Source organism: Anas platyrhynchos, chromosome 3, assembly GCF_047663525.1.
Source record: "Anas platyrhynchos isolate ZD024472 breed Pekin duck chromosome 3, IASCAAS_PekinDuck_T2T, whole genome shotgun sequence".
Classification (NCBI taxonomy): domain Eukaryota; kingdom Metazoa; phylum Chordata; class Aves; order Anseriformes; family Anatidae; genus Anas; species Anas platyrhynchos.
Genome location: NC_092589.1, coordinates 75,623,596 through 75,636,537, shown reverse-complemented (window position 1 = coordinate 75,636,537; position 12,942 = coordinate 75,623,596). Strand labels below are relative to the sequence as shown.

Genomic DNA, 12,942 nt, shown 5'->3' with positions numbered 1-12,942 from the left:
TTGTTTTAAAGCTGACCCATTGCTTCCATCTAAAATTTGCTTAACATCAAAAATATTTTTATTTTGTTTTAAGAATTCTGAAAGTTTGTATGGTGTTACACTACACTATAAAATAATTGTCAGGCACTTAAATCATCAAAATAGTAAAATCCTGACACTACTCACACTAAATGGCAACTTCTCAAGGATAATAAGCTTCTTGTCATATCTCTTGAAAGCATATGAAATATGTGCTGTTCAATAAATAAATATCTCAAGCACTTCCATTTTTTAATTTTAAAAAGTGCTGGTAGCAGAATCCATAAATCTACAGGAATATTTGGGGTAGCAACTATACACAGTGATCCAAAAATCAGTCTTGACATAAATGGACATGTCTTTATTGGCATATGGTGAATATATTTTTTCTTATAAGTGCAGAACTTTATCGCATGTCTTTATAATACCAAAGGCTACCCTTAAATAATGACATACTAATTTTTTACCTGTCATGAATATTTAGTGATTTTCTGAAAGTCACCGTGACAAGATAAGATCCTATAAATCATTGTTTCCAATTGGTCCGTTTTCAGCTGCACCACTGTCAAACTAAGAAAAGCAATTGATATGAGAAGACAGTAGAAGAGACTGAAATAGCCTTTTACAGTCAACTCACTTACTTACACTCAGTCTAAGATGTGAGTGATTTTGAAGTTCATTAATCCTAAACAGTTTTCAAATACTCAGAATCTGATCTTTCACGTGCATTTCCAACACTCAGTAAGCAAAACATTCTGGCTAGTAACTCAAATAACTTCTGTAATTGAAATTGTTGATTCCAAAAGAGAAATTTTCTTATTCTGGAGTAGGAGGTTTCAACTTTTTTCAAGGATGATGACCAAGAAATTCCAGAAGAAAAATATGTTAGAAAAGAAATATCTGGTGAAGAACTCCATAGTGGAATGAATAAATAACCTTTTTAAAAAGATCTTAGATGCATACAGGGTGCCTACAAGAAAAGAAAATAGTATCCAAACTGGTCATAAACAAAATTCCTCCACTTCCTTTCATCAGGAAGTATAAAACTATACTGAGATATTGCAGAATAAGACTGAGGCAGAACTAACAATGGAAACAAAAGCAGTGCAAGGGAATAAACTCTTGCCACTTAAGAGAGTGCAAAGAAAGAAGAAAAATGGGGGGACAGAGGAAAAAAGAATCTTGATGTATCTCAAAACTTATTATTTTTCCTCAAACATCCATTGTGCTCATTTATATCTGCTGTGTTGTACCTTGTATCAAAGTCACCAAGAAGTCAAAATCTTTTCCAGGAAGATGGAGAGGGGAGGGGAGGGAAAAGAAAACAATAAAAAAAGAAAAAAAGAAAAAAGGAAAAAAAACAGCTTTAAAGACTCTGAACACTAAATACATCCCAAATGTAAGTCATGGTACCAGGGGAAAAATAAAAAATATGTATATATATATTTTATATCCTCTCTTTTTGGCACAGAACATTTTGGGATTCACTGTCTGAAGCAATTGAACAAACAAGGGCAGGTATCTGTCATAGCGTAAGTGTATAATTTGAATTAGATATTATGCCTCATGACTCCCATAAAATTCAGGTGGACATGGTATGTGAGGTGGCAGGGAAAAACTTGAAGGGGGAAGGAGGGTGTTTCAAATCTCTTCATGAGGAACAAGTGCAAATGCCCTATAAACATGAGAACAGATGTCTTTGCAACCCCAGATGAAACCCATCCCCCCTAGGCTGCTGGTAGCTGGAATGCAATCCAGTGAATACACTGTCTTAGTGCAAAAATATGTGGGTCAATAAATTTGTTTAAATTGGTCTATAGTCAGAACACATGAAGAGAGAATGACTATTATCTCTGTCATTCACTTGGGCTTTGCTATGAAAGTTTTGTCTTCCGATAAAATAATAAACAAGGCCTCTGTGTGTGTTCATGTGTGTAGGTGTGGAGTAGTTGCACCTGTTTCGGGCTCAGAGGTGTCACCTCTGTGTGAAATTATTTGCCCTCGGTACCACATAACTTACCCACAAGCTGCTGCTATTTAAAGAAAGGCCCTCATCACACAACTTGGAACAGAAGTTCTTGCAAATGAACTTTATTTTTGGTAGAATATCTGAGATTATATTAAGAGTTCAGGCAGAGCACAATTAAAGAGATCACACCTCTGGTTGTGCAGTCTGTAGTCAGTGCGGTAACTGTACCAGTACCTCTGCCAGCTGGTAATGGCAATTCTGAATTTGTGCACACAACCCAGCTCAGGCATGCATCTTGTTTCAGCAGGTAAAAACTCAAAACTGTCGGTCTCTCTCTGCTTTTTTTATCTCTCTCCCATTTATCTCCATTTTAAGAACCAATAATGAGATGAATTAAGTGGTGATGCCCTTTCATTTTTCCTCATTAGGGTCACTGGCTATTTCAGCCTTACCTTTGTTGAAGAATTACTTCAGGGATGCAGCCATCTTGCAATTCCTCTTCATTAAACTAGAGGAACTAAAAGTATGTAAAAATCACATTGTCCCTGTTGTGTCAGCAGCCTGGATGAAGAATTTAATGGTTATAAATGGTCTGTCTCTTATAAAAATACCTTGTATGTTGAAAGGTACATACAACTTCATAGCATTGTATAAACTTTTCTTTTGTTCATTTTTTATAATGCTGTCATTAAGGTTTGTCCAGATCCAGGTTCTGGATTTTATGAAAACTTACTGGTTTTCGCAATTTTAAAATCTGAGGAAGGATTCTATTTATTCTGCACAAGGAAGATTGAAAAAAAAAAAATCAATTGTATCTTTAGACTTTTCTCACATTTCAATTTCTTTTCTGTTTCTAGCACTGTTTTTTTTTTTTTTCCACAGACAGCATAAGAGCCATCTGACTCACTCCTGGCTCTGCTACATTCCTGCTGACACCACAGTTAGTCACATGCATTGAAGGTAGAATATTTTCTCATCACAAAGATTGTCTTCCATCACAATAGATATTTTTGAAATAATGACTATTTAAATAATATAAAAGAGAGTTGAAAATACCATTTCAATATTTTGAAACAAGATTTACAATTTTACAACAGTAGATTAGAATCATAAAATGGTTTGGGTTGGAAGGGACCTTTAAGACCAACCCCTTCTCTCGTGGGCTGGGACATCTTCCACTAGGCCAGGTTGCTCAAAGCCCCATCCAACCCCATTCATTCAATATTTCTTATGCTATTTTGATGGGTTTGCAGTTTAAAAGATAAAAAATATTAAAATTTAAAGTATTAAAATAAGCAAGTGGTATCAAAGCATTTCCATAAGCCTCAGCATATACATTTTTTACAACAGTCCAGTTTTTGACAGAAATTTCAGCACATATTTATAAAAATTACTTTTAAAGTAGCTGGAACAAAAAATTTTCTGAGGTACCTGGAAACTTCCGTACTTTCTTACCACAATCAAAATAGTGCAGTCATGTACCACACTGTACTGGGGAAAAACACATTTGATTTTAATATGTACTTTAAACCACACCACCTTATCATGCTGTAACATGAAAGGAATTTTTTGTCTGATACTCTTCCTGACATAAAATGATTTTGATGTTGCTTTCACAAAATAAGAAAGGAATAATTTCTGCAACTCTATTAATTCCTAAGTCTTTAAATAAAAATAATAAATAAATAGAATCATAGAATCATAGAATATCCTGAGTTGGAAGGGACCCTTAAGGATCATCAAGTCCAACTCTTGACACCGCACAGGTCTACCCAAAAGTTCAGACCATGTGACTAAGCGCACAGTCCAATCTCTTCTTAAATTCAGTCAGGCTCGGTGCAGTGACCACTTCCCTGGGGAGCCTGTTCCAGTGTGCAACCACTCTCTCTGTGAAGAACCTCCTCCTGATGTCAAGCCTAAACTTCCCCTGCCTCAGCTAATAAAAATATAATAGAATGTAACTATAATAATCAACACAGTTGAATGATATTACTTTTATTTCTGTATAAAGCATCTTCGTTTCTTCTCCTATGCATTCTTTATTTATTCATTATTGCAGACAAAAACAAAGAGGGTAAAAAAGATAAAAACAGAAATGTTTTGTTTTCTTTTGTTTTGTTTTTACTTCTCCTCTGAGTAGGTCCTGTGATATTATTCACTGTACATTCACAAAGGAATTCTAACAGTGACTCTGGTGCAGAGCAGGCAGTAGGAACTGCTCTAGCTGTCTTCTCTTCTAACCCTAATGTGGTGGCGGGACTGGGGCACAGGCTGGAATGGTAGAGATTTTCTTATTATAAGAGTCCCTGTCACTGTGTTCTTCAATGACTAGTATCTGAAAATAACGCAGAGACAACCATTCGTGGCCTGATAGGTCATGGTATATGTCTTTATGCTATGCAAATAGTACACACCTCTCTGTTCATGAGTGTTTCTCTGGGAGAAGACCACAATGTTCTCTCACTATTGTTACCAGGGAAGAGCTGAGCAATGCTACAGTCCTACACCCAAATAGATGCAGGTGCTGCAGGAAGCTTGTGCCACTATACCCCACCATATGCGGTTTCACTCAATTCACTCCACCTAAATACGAGTCAGGGAGGCTGGCTAAAAGTGAAAACAGGAAAAAAAAATAATAATAATAATTTAAAAACATATTTTCCTGAGAATAACAGGAGAAAGAGAGATTATAAAAGCAATATAAATAGTACCATTACCATTGCAAAGGAATAAAAATAAATTCAGCCATTATTACTTTTCATTATTCTATAACATTATTATAAATTAGGATTAGTAAATATGGTGTGTCATTATAATCTCTTATATCATAGCAAACATTATTTACATATTTTGACTTCTCATTTGTAACCACCTATGCTCATTCTTCACTTTTATTTCAAGTATAATTCATTTAAAAACTGTAACATGGATAAGAATTTAGTTTGAAATATAGGCATACTTAAGCTTTATAAATTCGGACTAAAGCAGTAAAGAGAAGTATCCAGTGTTTTATTTTCTTTAGATAGACAATGAAAGCATGCAAAAAATTCACATATGTTAGAGAAATAAGTAATTTATTTTTTTTTTCAGAAATGACACTATAGGAAATGGCACTGCAAGCCAAACAACTTTGACAGCCATTTCACAAATGGTTGCCTTTTTTAGGTTTCTTTTTTAATGGTGCTAAATCTAGGCAGCACTAGTATTAGTCACTAGTATTGGCTACAATCACAAAGAAACACAGACCTACAATTTACTAAGTCTAAAGTAAGATAAGTAAATGCAAACTCTGTCTTTTCAGAGGGGAAAAAAAATGTTAAATTTAGGATGTATAAATATTCCCCAAGTATCTGTGTTTCCACTAGTAAAAAAATCACATTTAAATTTTAATAGCTATAACCTAAGACTAGTACCTGAGTTCTGGCAATGCTGGGCTCTTCATTCTCTGAAGCCTAGTTCTGCATGAAGAATTATTTTCTTTATCTTCTCTGCAAAGCCTCTTTCAGCTCACATATACCAAAATGAAGGCTGCAGAAAACATAGCAGAGACATGTAACACCCTTACACCTTGTTACCTGAGTAATTGTCCCATAGTTTATCACGGGTGATCAGATTTAATTTTTGCCAGACTTCAGTAGAAGATATAATCCAGCTGCTTTGTGTGTTTTATTGGTAAAGTTCATCTCAAGACAGGGTTTCTAGCTAACAGTTTATTCACAAATAAATAAATAAATAAATAAATAAATAAATAAATAAAGTGTGCCTGAATCCTTACATCCTCAATTCACTTAGATTCATTGACATCTGCCCCTCTTGCATAAGTCCTGTTTACAGAAGAGTAACTCCCAAAATAAAATTATTTCAATTGTCATCAACTGAGCGTAACTTAATTTCATTTAATATAAAAGTCCACGGCTAGTTTTTCAGGTCTCCTATTACTTTGTAGTAACTCCATTTATAGGAAAGAAGAAGAAAAAGATACCAACTAAGGATACCTCAGTCGAACACAGGATCAAAAACAGATGAGACAAATTATTTCTGAGGGCACATATTGTCTTTGATTATAAAGGAACTGACTATCTTAAATTAAAGCTGACTATCTTATATTAAGATTATTCAGTTTTAGGTGACAAAAAAAAAAATGGAAAAAAAAAAAGCATATAGATGGTTTGATTTCAAACTTCTGCTGGGCTTTGCAATGTGTCATTAAGTCGTACCTGGCAGCACTGATAAATGTACACAATCAAAGCAAGTACAAGCAGCACTTCAAACAACAGACTGCACCAGTCCTGGCCACTGCATATTTGCCTCAGTTGCCAGGTGCACATAAACTGTTTCTGAACACCCTTGCAGAGACATATTGTGGGTGGAAATCCTCACACATGTTCCCACAGTCGTGTTTCCCTGGTAACACCTGTCATTACCTTCACATTAACAAGGAAATTTTACAGCAAAATATACTTGGGGAGTATTTCATAGACATTTCAAGATCTCATTTACATGTTCAGCTATTTCTGTGCTATTAGCTTCCATTCTGAAACGGCTGCAAAGTACTGAAGCAGGTTTGCAACTGTCAATGAATAAACTTCCCCTTTGCAGAATGTAGCCCCACCATCTAGAAATTTTAGCCACTGGTGCTTTACTGTGTCCTGTCAAAAAACATATGATAGAAGAGCATTCAGCCCCAGGCAACAAAAACTTCTGAAAGGGTTTTTATGTATGTTAAAAAGATATCTCACATCCAGTTTAAAGTCATTATAATTTAATTTTGGATATAATTTTTTGAGTGCAGTACTTGCCAGGATGAGCAAGCCATAAGAAGAACTGGCTTTACAAATTAAAATACCACTTTAAAGGCTGCAGGCTGCTGACAGAAGTCAAAAGTAAGTAAAAGAGCTTGACTCACATGTTTAGATGATTATAGCATGTTTGTTTAATTTTTTTGACCAGGTGCTGTGCTTATGTTTTCACCAGATGGATTTCTTCGGGCAAAGCACCTGCTAAGGAAGTGAAATAAATACACAACATCAGTAGCATAGGAGAGGTTTGCTTTACTTCATTTGACTTTAACCAAGATACATAGAAAATGCTTATCATTTAAAAGATCCTTACTATTATGCATGTGTTTTAAGAAAAACAATTAAGTGTTCCTATCCCACAAAACTCCATGCTGATTTAGGAGATCATGTGTTGGGGTTTTCTCTGGGATAAGAAATTTAGGATCATATCCTAGAAACCGTGAACACGCTGCTGATGGGTAAGGATAGGAAACAACCATTTTCTGAGAAAGAAGGCACAAATTTCTGAGACCAGATCATTTTTCCTCCCAGGCAGCATGGCAAGCATGCCTGATGCAGTGAAAATCAAGAGAGGGAACACTCTAGTAAACCCATAATTGATTTTGTTTGGGAAAATACTGATGCACAGAGTCCTCTTCTTTGTTTTCCAGCAAGGATATGCTTTGTACCACCATGGAAAGTCTACCCCAGAGACTTGCTTGAGTAAACTAGGCTATACATCAAGACAAAATTTTTGCCTATCTGCCCTCTGTAAATCTGTTCAGAGCCTAGGTGACACCCTGGACCATAATTCACTATAGGGTGGCCCAAACCATTCTCTGAACCTACAGTCAGTTAGTACAGGAGAAAAAACAATGCAGTTAATCTTCCTTCTCCTCCTCCATGACAAGTGGTCCCTAGGTTGCTTCGTTCCCTGGTATAAACATAACTTACATAATATTGTGTGGGTATGCCCATAGCTATCAAAGGTGGATGAATTTGGGGGTCTTAAATTTTTGATAAAGTACCATGTAAAATTTAGCGTTGTTTTTTTTTTCTTTTTTTTTTTTTTTCCAAAGGTCAAAAGAACATATCCACTGCAACAGGCACATCTGACAGGGCTGTGGTAGCAGGGAGCTGCCACAGGGCTCTGCATGGGAAGTGTCCATGACCTACCTACCTGTGCTGGGCACAGCCATTTCCATCAGGAAATGACACTGATGCAAACAGTCCATCGCACCCTGAAACTGCTGCAGCCAGGAGAGTCCATGGCACAGATGCTCAGGCAGTTGAGAGTGGCAACCACTGCAGGAGAAAAAACAAAGGGGAGACACAAAGAAGAAACAGAGGCATATGCAAACACTTTATTTGGGTAAGAACTAGCAATGAGCTCTTAGAAGGAGGCATGCCATGTAAGAGGAGGCATATCTCTGAAGGGACTTCAGCAAAAAGATGACCCATGCCAGGGAAGTGACACCCTAAAGAAATAGAGCAGAATGAGAAAGAAAACATGAAAATGAGAAAGAAGCCAGGAACCACAGAGAAAAATGAGGAAATAATTTGATTAGACCATGCTTGTTTTTCTTTGTGAGCAAGCACGGTCTAATCACATTCAAATATTGTTTCCAAGATTCAAGTGTCAACCATTTCCCCATGAAAAACATTTCAGCAACTGCATATGTCAATTCACATATGTTTTGACTAGACGTTAATGGGAGGACATTCAGCAGTGCTCTACACATTTTTTTTTCCCACTAGATGAATGATTCAGAAGTACATTAATTTTTTCATGTCACATGGTGTACAGTCATTCAGTCTTTGACACTCAGTGTTCAGTGTAAGCGCTATTAAAAGTAAACCACATTAATTATGTAAATATCAATGGTCCTTGAAATTATAGGAATTAAGCATTTTACCAAAATTCTGGAGAAGCAGTGTGGTTTATTTAAATTTATTGTTATATCATTGACACAAACAAGATCAAACCTTCAGCTGGGTATTGACTTAACATGACTATTGATACTAATTTAGCAAAAATCTCAAGCAGATATAAAGTACTATTACTAGAATTTAAAATCAATAATGCCTTCCAAGATTTCTACTGCTTTCAGGACAAGAGATGAAAATATAAACCAATGCGGATTAGTGCATTATATACACCTAATTTTATTTATTCGTATCAGTTCAGCATTACTCATCAACTCCAGAGAGCAGAATCTATAAATAGCAGTTAGAATCATAGTGCTGAAGGAAAAGTTTGACTTGTTTTCCTGAATACCTCAAACTCTACCTTTCATGGTACTTCTAACAGCAATTGTAACCTGTGGAATTATTTTTATCTGTCTGCTTTTTGTAAAACCTGTCATTCTCATTTGCACTATTACTGACAGAATAAGTTAAAAAATGGGTTCCCTACAGAATAGTTATATGAAGAAACTGAAGTTTCAGATGGTGACTGTGTCCTTCTGGCCATTATAAGAAGTTATTATTGATGCTGATGGAAGTGGCACCTCTTAAGTGACCTGAAAATATGCCTCATCAGAAGTCCCTTTTTAGCAGCCTCTGGTGATAAGAATCTGAGAGGAAAAAAGCATAAAGAGTTTGGGTAATGCAGAATAGATCATGTTAATTTCCACCTGTTACAGAAGAGGAATGATCCTTGCCCAGTGTGAGGGGTTGACCCTGGCCAGCCAAAAAGCACCACACATAGCACACTCCTCCCCACTTCCAGGACAGGGGAGAGAATAGTGAGAAAAGTCATAAGGAGAGATAAAGATAATTTAATAAGTGAATATGAAAGAAAGAAGTGATGGTGTATTGGGTCTGGCTGGAATGTTAACTTTCCCGGCAGCAGCCCATACAGTGCCGTACTCTGTACTTGTAGCTGGAACAGCAGTGTTATCACACCAGTGTTGTGTCTGCTGCTGAGCATCAGTGGCACAGTATTAGGCCTTTCTCTAACCTTCCTAGGGGGTGGGCAAAAGGTGAGGAGAGAAACATCACTAGGGCAGCTGGCCTAAACCAATCAAAGGGATATTCCATACCATGTGATGTCACACTCAGCAATAAAAGGTGGAAGAAGAGGGGAGGGGTGGACTCTCGTTTGGAAGACGTCGGTCCTCCTCTTGAACACCGGCTGCGTGCGTTGAGGCCTTGCTTCAAGGACGTGGTCAATCATCGCTCATTTGTGGGAAGTAGAGAGTAATTTCTTTCCTCTGCACTTCCATATAGCCTTCATTTATTTTGTTTGTTTGTTTTCCTCCCTTCTTTTTATTTTCCCTTTTCCCCTCCCTTTCCCCTTTCCCTTTTTATTTCCCCTTAGTTAAATTGTTTAGTTCATGGTAGTCTTTATTTAATTATTATAATTATTTCCCTTTAATTAAATTATCCTTATCTCAACCCGTGAGTTGTTCTTTGCTTTACTTCTCCCCCTCCTCATCTAAAGGAGGGGGAGTGAGAGAGCGGTTGTGGGGTTTAGCTGCCCAGCACGGTAAAACCACCACAGATGGCAATCACTCACCACCTCCCACAAGTAGACTGATTTCAACCAACCTCTTCTCTCTCTCATCACCCTCACTCCACCCCAAAAACCCTCCCAGCAATTTCTTACTGCTGCTCATGATGTAACATGACATGGAATATCTATTTGGTAAATTTGGGTCACTTGTCCTGGTTGTCCCCTCCTGTCTTCTTGCACACTTCTGGCCTAGTTGGCCTGTGTGGAGAAAAGAGGCATTGTACAAGGACTACTCATCAATAGCTAAAACACTGGTGCATTATCAATGCCGTTTTAGTCACGAATCCAAAACACAGAATCATATGAATAAAATTAACACCATACCATCCAAGCAAGGAAAACATCCAATAAGCCCCAAATGTCAAATAATGTTCTCTTTCAAGATAAAAATTATTTAAGAAAATTCAGTGAACAGATTAATTTATTTCTTAAATATACAAAGATCTATAAGCAAAGGCAATTTAAGTAGTTTAATTGCACTTAATAAGCCCCATAGTCCCCATAGTCCTACTCTTGCTCATCTCCTAAAATGCTTATAACCTTTCACAACTTTTATTTATTTATTTGTTTATTTATTAGAAAAAGATTTTCATTTGGGAATTAGCCATTTCTTAACATTAGGATATTAGATTATTACAACAGGGGCTAAGATCCAGTAGTATGTGACTTAGCTACACCATAAGACAATACTCACAGCAGTGTGTCTTGTTCCACTAAAGAAATGCATTAATATTTCAGCCAACATACATCAACAACAGAACACCTATGGAATTACGGAATATCATAATGCACAACAAATTCTGTACTGGCTGGGTAGCAACAAATACAAATGAGGAACAGGAAACTTTGCCGGTATGGAACAGTATTTCAAAAGAGGTGTATAATGCCCTTTTTCATTTAGTTAGTGTAGAATTCCAAGGACAATGTAAATGTGATTGTGTTTGACCTCCTCATATGAGACAGTGGAAAATATACAACAGTTTTACTTTATAAAATATTAGATCTTTGAACAGTGTATTAAGACCAGATGTGCTGTTTGCCCAAATCATGGAGGATCTGAGTCCTAAGAGACAACTAGTTATCTTTGCTATATTAAAGCATCTTGAAAAGAAATTCCAGATCTAGATGCCTGTTTGTTCATGAATTCTTAAAAAACAGCAAGGCTGATGGTTTAGGAAGCAGTTATGTCTCATTTTTAACTTCAGAAAAGGGATATTTACTATCATGAACAGAGTTTAAAAGTATTCCGCCACCTGTTGGTGCTTTGGATAAAATACTGCAGACACATAAAACCATAAAAAGTTTCAAAATACATATATAAAGACTATGTTGCATGTTTAGTTTCTGGACCATGTTAGATTTTTGTTCTTGTCGTTGTTGTTGTTTTTTTTTTTGTGGTGGTGGTTTGATTTGGTTTGGTTTTTAATCACCGCCCACCATTACAATTAAATTTTTCAAGTAACAATTATAGAAGTGACACAGATCCACAAACAATCCTATAAATGACTGTCTTCTGAACATTAAGGGGATCTACTACCTTACTCTATATAACATGTCCTCAAATGCCAAATAGAGTTAATTTCTTATGCACAGAATAAGAAAGAATATTAAGAATACTGAAACTGAGAAAAAAGATGCAAGGCAATCTCTTTACAAGGTAATTATAAATGCTTGAAACAACTGTACTGCTACAGTCCTCCTTGAAATTCAATCTTTATACCTCAGTGTACATAATAGTCAATATATAAGCCAAAAGAGATAATTATGTTTGAATTCAGTAGTTAAGTATTTGTACTAAGTACTTCAGCAATGGGGTGCAGGTAAAACAGAAGTATATCTATATGAAATAGCCCTTAAAGCTTATAGTGTGTGTCATATTCAGTAAAAATCATAAAAAAATAAAATAAATAAAATAAAATAAAATAAAATAAATAATAAAATACTTCATTTCATAAGTGTTACGAGAACCAAACATTTTTATACAAGAACAGCAGTAATTCACACACTCAGCAGCATTCAAATAAGTTAATGTTAATAAAATAGTAAAAATGTTAAAATTACTTATCTTATTTATTGAGCTGAGAATGAGAATCTTGAATATGCATTCCCAAATCTATCTGAAAACCATGACTGCATCAGCAATGAAGGACACAATACTCAAGATATGATATGTACACGTATTATGAATATTTACTTGTAATTTCTCCAGAGCAGAGTAATAATCATAATTTTTAAATCTCATGCACTCTACCCTAATAAAGTATTCAGAGGGCTCCCTGAAATGATACCTTTAGGAAGTGAAGAGCAGGGCACAAAGAGGTTCTGCTATTTAAATAATAATTATTATTCCCACTGCAGGGAAATAGCAACAATTGTTTTCAGCATCAGACAGAAATAAACCAACTGCACTAATGCAAGACAGGGAACAACTGTCTAGACTGAAACACTAAGAGTTAGCTAGGGTTACAGTAAATGACAACCTGATAATTAGCGAACAATATTGTATGGTTGAAACATAATCTATAAGACTTTACTGTAGTCTTCAACACAATTAATTACTGAGTTAGAAAATATGACATACTTACACAGTATTTAATGTAAAGATGTAAAACAGCTGGAACATGTAGTAGCAAGAATGATCTTGAAAAATTTGCCTATTA

General features: G+C 35.9%; 1 long non-coding RNA gene across 1 annotated transcript; it reads right to left on the bottom strand.

Moving 5' to 3' along the window:
* Nucleotides 1-3,591: 3,591 nt before the first annotated feature.
* LOC140002224 (uncharacterized) lies at nt 3,592-12,942 on the bottom strand. Its single transcript, XR_011808453.1, has 4 exons — nt 7,946-12,942; nt 6,894-6,987; nt 5,401-5,515; nt 3,592-4,594 (listed from the first exon to the last, which is right to left on the bottom strand). It is a non-coding gene; the product is annotated as an uncharacterized lncRNA (long non-coding RNA).